Source organism: Oryza sativa, chromosome 10 (genome assembly GCF_034140825.1).
Source record: "Oryza sativa Japonica Group chromosome 10, ASM3414082v1".
Classification (NCBI taxonomy): Eukaryota; Viridiplantae; Streptophyta; class Magnoliopsida; order Poales; family Poaceae; genus Oryza; species Oryza sativa.
In genome coordinates this window covers 8,255,602-8,261,494 of record NC_089044.1, presented here as the reverse complement: position 1 = coordinate 8,261,494, position 5,893 = coordinate 8,255,602, and the positions used below count along the sequence as shown (strand labels likewise).

Below are 5,893 nucleotides of genomic sequence, written 5' to 3'. Positions count from 1 at the left end.
ACAAATTCCTCGTGACATCGGAGCTATTCGTCATTAGCACATTCAATTTTATGACGATTAGTATGAGATGGGGTGCCTTAGTGACGAAAAAAAGGTGTTCGTCGTTAATACCAACTAGAAATCATCATAAAGTATTTCAATGGGACATCGTGACGAATATTAATTTGTCATAAGGGGCACAAAGCAAACGTCATAGATATATATAATGCATTTCTAGAAAAATATACTCCCTCTATCCCATAATATAATACGCGGTCAAAGTTTGCACAGTCTCTAAAACTAATCTAGCTTATAATTTCTTATATACTATAAGATTTGCAGCAACAAAATTATAACCATATGAAAGTAAATTTAAATGTCAATCTAATGATGTAATTTTTAACAAATAAACTTCATTTCATATTATACTAAGGCTGAGTTCGGATGGGGGAGATGGGAACCTAACTCCTGTGCACGGAAAACAGAGAGGTCCATTAACACGTGATTAATTAAGTATTAGCTAATTTTTTTTTTCAAAAATGGATTAATTTGATTTTTTTTAAGCAAATTTCGTATAGAAACTTTTTGCAAAAAACACACCGTTTAGTAGTTTGAAAAGCGTGCGCGTGGAAAACGAAGGAGAGGGGATGGGAAAAGGTGCATGCGAACACAGCCTAAGTGTTGGTCAAATGCTTAAAAGTTGAATATTGAAATACGTGCACGCCTTATATTATGGGATGGAGGGAGTATTAAAAGTTAAAGCAATTTAATCAAGTGAATTAATGAGGTAACTAAAATTTTCCTTTAAAAATCATGGCCGGAAATATTTTTTAATATTCTACATGGTCTAAATTATTCTTTAAAATTTTCCATGAATTTTCGGAGCTCAATAACTAATTTTAATACCACAAAGTTTATTTAACCTATTAAAATAAATAAAAAACAAATTAAAATTCCTCTCTTTGTCCATGGGCCTTTTTCGGCCCAAGTATTACTCTCTCCCTCCCTCAGCCCGCAGCCTCTCTCTCCCTCCTCCTACCTCTTCGGGCCGCCGGCCCAGTGCTCCTCCCTCGCCGAGAAGTCCACTTTACCTCTCTCTACTCAATTCAAATAACTTTTCGGGTAGTAAATAATTTAAAATGAAAAAATTGTCAACAATGAAGTTGTACAACTTATCAAGATCTACAACTTTTGTTTAGGTCATTTTGCTATATAACTTTGTTTCACTAATTTGAATTTGAAATTCAAATTATGACAACTTCAAACAATATTTTCAAATACTAAATGATTTCAAATGAAAAAGTCATCAACAATAAAGTTGTATAACTCATCAATATGTACAACTTTTGTTTTGGTCATTTTACTATATAACTTTGTGTTCAATAATTTGAATTTGAATTTCAAATTATGACAATTTCAAACAATATTTTCAAGTACTAAATGATTTCTACTTAAAAAGTTATCAATAACAAAGTTGTATAACTCATCAATATCTATAACTTTTATTTTCGTCATTTATTCATCCGACAAAGTGATAATAACAATATTCATATAATTTACATATATCTCCTGTAGTTTATAAACTATATAAGAGATATGTATATTTTATGAACAATGTTACAAAACACTTTGTCGGATGAAAAAATGATCAAAATAAAAGTTATAGATCTTGATGAGTTATACCACTTTTTTATTGATGACTTTTTCAGTTGAAATCGTTCACCGATAAAAAATTCTATTTGAAGTTCTCAAGCTTTGAATTTCAAATTTCAAATTGTTCAAATAGAGTCAGATGAAGAAATGACCAAAATTAAAATTTTGTATTTCGACGAGTTCTACAACTTTGGTTTTAGTGCCCTTTCCATTTGAAATCATTTATTAACCCCAATTTTTTTTGAAGTTGTCAAAATTTGAATTGTTCAAATGAACTTAATTGTAAAAAGGACCAATACAATAGTTGTAGATCTCGATGAGTTCTACAATTTTGTTATTTATGATTTTTGTATTTGAAACACAAAAATCAACCTAAAATTAAATTTAAAGTCCTCATAATTTGAAATTAAAAAGTACCACATATATGAAAAATATTTATGTAGGAATATAATGTTCATTTGCTCTTGCAACTTGTTTTGGATGCCATTTCAAAAAAATGGTAACATTATCACCCATTTTAACCAAATGTCTTCATTTTATTAAAAATATATTTATGTTGTAATATACTGTTTATTTGCTATAGTAATTATTTTTGCATATAGTTCGTTTTTTTTCCAAAAAGAAAGATACCGCGGCGCCAAATTTTTGGTGGGGCGGGAGCCAAAATTTTGTAGACGCAAAATGTTTGCGGTCAATCCACTGCGCGGTCAAGCGAAAAATTTTCAAGGTGAATAGACCGTTTTGTCCAAACAATTCAGTAACTAATGTGGGCGCACTAGGGCCATTTTGGTAAAACCGCGTTGCGATTGCTTCATACCCCACGCTGGTTCCCCTAACCCTAGCTGATCCCAAGTCCCAAATCCATCGAAACCAGCCGCCACCGTCCCCTTCGGAGAGAAAATATCACCGTGTGCCGCGGCTGCCGCTCGCCTCCGCCTCCGCCGCTGGAGCGTGGCTGGGGTGCTGCGTCGGCGGCGGCGGCAGGGCCGGGTCGGCGGCGTGGTGCCACGCGACGGCGGCCGGCAGCATGGCAGCGGCGTTGGAGCTGGAGGCTATCCGGTGGGGGACCGCCAAGCTGCAGGGCGCGGGCAAGCGGCACCCACCCCTTCCTCTCGCGCGCCCATCGAGCGCGGAAGCGGCGAGCTGTCGAGGCACCGGCGTCACCGCCGGCCAAGTCGCGCCGCGCCGCACCTCCTCCCAGCCGTCTAGCGACCTCAAGAAATGCTCCATGGTCTGAATTCATAGGTTCTGAGGTAATTCAAGAAATGCTCTATGGTCTGAATTCATAGGTTTTTTTGGCTGGAATCTCGTACAGTTCCTTTCATCACCTCCCCCAAAGTTTTAGCATGCAATGTTTCTTCTTCTTTTTTCTCTCTTGCTCTGTTTGGTTCTTCCTTTCCCTTTTCCTTTTGTTTCTCCACTTGTGAATAACCTTTCATTTCTTTACATTCAGTAGTACTCTAGTAGAAATGTTCCTCTGTTTCTTCTCCGTTACTGTTGATCATGTTCGTTTGCTGTTTGTGGGTTGTGGCACCAAGAAATGGATGGTTGAATGAGAGAGGGTGGGTGTTGGTGTGCTCCTGCATTTTATTGGAAGCAGCAGCTTCCAGATCTGAGATGGCAGAGGCATTTTGCTGCTCATGGTTTGAGTTCCATTTCGAGTTAATTCATTCCTTCTTTCCTTCAGTTTCTTGGTTTATAATCTGTATTATATATATGTATGTAGTTGTGCTTACATGCCATTGCCTACTATAAGATCCATATATTATATATATGTATGTAGTTGTGCTTACATGCCATTGCCTACTATAAGATCCTGTATTATATATGTTTAAGATCCATGCTGCATTTGATTTGGTTTAGTTCTACACGTTCGTTCTCTTCTCTCCAATTCTCAACTTATGCTTTGTAGGCTGATCTGACCATGTTGACTGTCTACTTCAATAGGTGATGGTGAGAGCAGATGAGAATGGTGAAGACATGTGCTGGCTTAGGTGAGACATGTGCAATTCATTCTTCAATCCAAAACTTCCTGTGTTGTTTTTTCTTAATCCTGGTCACATGAACATATAGCATTTTTATCTCATCATGCTATGCATATGCCCAATCGTTTGCTATGCCTATGCTCTAATTCAGGTTGCATTTTTGCTTTGTCTACTACCTGAATTCTTTTTTTCATCTACTAACTCAACCGATCGATTTTGCTATATCAATTCACAAATTTTGCTGTACCAAACTCTCACAGCTTTAATATGCCTAAGCTAATTTATTCCAGGTTCAATTAGTTTCTTTTATGCGTGTTAGTGCTTAGACTTCCATTTGCAGAAACTTATAGTTAATTAGTGCTACTTTTGTATGGTTGTGGTGGTAGATAGTGTATACATGGATGTATTTTCTGTAAGTGTGATAGAGCTAAGCTACATCTGTTCAAGATAAAGAACAAAATGTGATATAAGTAAGGCAATTCTAATAGAATCTTCTATCGGAAAGACATGCAAACCTACTTAAAAGATAAACTGGAGTATTTATGATTGTGCAACATTGTCTTTGTGTAATGATAAATAGGTTCAGGTAGTTGAGTTCTTGGTTGATTTCAGTTGTTATTTCCCCTGAAAAGTGGGAGTTCTCCTAAATCTGGAGAATCTTATTCTGATGCCATCAGAAAAGACCATATCCTATATTTTGCTGAATAATCTCTGATGCATTCCGTATCCCTTTTATTTTCAGATTGCTGCTTTCATTGCTGAACCTGTGATGGGTGCTGGCGGTGTTATCGCTCCTCCAAAGACATACTTTGAGAAGGTAACCAGAATAACATGTTAGATTTTTCTTTCCATGATCCTTAGGAAAGAGAAACTGCCTTCTAGAAATATTTGACCCCACAGTCCATATAACATTGATGCATTTTCTTAATTCAAGAAATGTTTATTGCCTGTTCACTGTTGAACATATTACATCCATCATATCCTTTTATTAGTTTGTAGTATTTGACAGATTTTTAGTTTACTACTGAAAAGAAGTTATTTATTCTATTTCCTTAGGATTATATTATTTCCATCAAACTTGGATGTAAACTAGGATTCTTCACTCTTCTGTGTTTATCATTTCCAGGTCAGCCCATACACTATTCTGGGCATGTATAAAAAATGCATTGATATATTATAGTTAGAATTTAGTTACCATACTATCTCCAAGAATAACCTATAAGTTCAAACGTAGTTACTTGTTTATATCTCTTTTGCTAAAGTGTCGATGTAAATATCCTGAAGCAACGCTCGGGGTACCATCTAGTTTTATGGATAAGAAAACTTTACAATGATTGCTTGTTGTATATAACCCATTAACTATGTATACAAAAAATCTTTCATACTGTGATGGCATGTTTTGTTTACAATTTTTTGTCTTGTATTTATAAATTGTTTACATGTAATTTCAGAGGTAAGGTTTGTCAATCCTCCTCATGTCGCCTTGATGATTCATGATGAGACGGCAGTGGATTTTGGTTAGTGTGATTTCGACACTTGGTTTTGCGTTTGGTAAGTGAACCTGAGATTGTATTTGGACTTGGTTGGGTTGGCGCATATGTATTTTGACTTGTGATTATGTGTTAAAGTCAATAACTGGCTGGTTTTGGTCAGAGTGATATACTGATGTACTGAACCTGATTATGTGCCGATGTATTTTGTTTTGGCTAGTTAACCTATAATGTATTCATGGTCAGTGAACCTGTGATTGTATTTGAACATGTGGCTGGGTTGGCCCATATATATTTGCACTGTATTAGAAGATCATTGGATTTTATTGGCTATTATAAGGGCTGTAATTTTTGTGCTATATGATTTATTGGGCTTGTAAAGTCTTTTGAAATGGGCTTGGCCCACTTGGTATTTGGTACTGCTAGTATGCTACAAATGGATTAGCGAACTGGGCTGAAATAGTGTATAAACTGCTACGTAATTGGATTTGGCCCATAAATAGGTTCCTTATGACATTGCCCTAAACAGGCCAATAGTGTGTAAATTGCTATATTGTAGATGGGCTAGGCCTTAAGCTGACGAGATTTACAATTGGGCTTAGCCCACGAGAACTACATGGTTCTTGACAGCCCATCATACATTTTATGACGTTTTTTTACGCTAGATAATGACGAATATGAGCGTCATAAAGTTACGACGACAGAAGGATTGTCACTACATTAATGACGAAAAAATAAGGTTTCGTCATAGAACGCCATTAGAGACGCATGATAGGTGACGAATGA

At 36.3% G+C, this 5,893-nt stretch overlaps 1 long non-coding RNA gene across 1 annotated transcript; it reads left to right on the top strand.

Annotated features, from left to right (window-relative positions):
- Positions 1 to 2,476: 2,476 nt before the first annotated feature.
- LOC136353669 (uncharacterized) lies at positions 2,477 to 5,466 on the top strand. Its single transcript, XR_010737051.1, has 4 exons — positions 2,477 to 2,885; positions 3,580 to 3,626; positions 4,360 to 4,434; positions 5,069 to 5,466. It is a non-coding gene; the product is annotated as an uncharacterized lncRNA (long non-coding RNA).
- Positions 5,467 to 5,893: the final 427 nt, after the last annotated feature.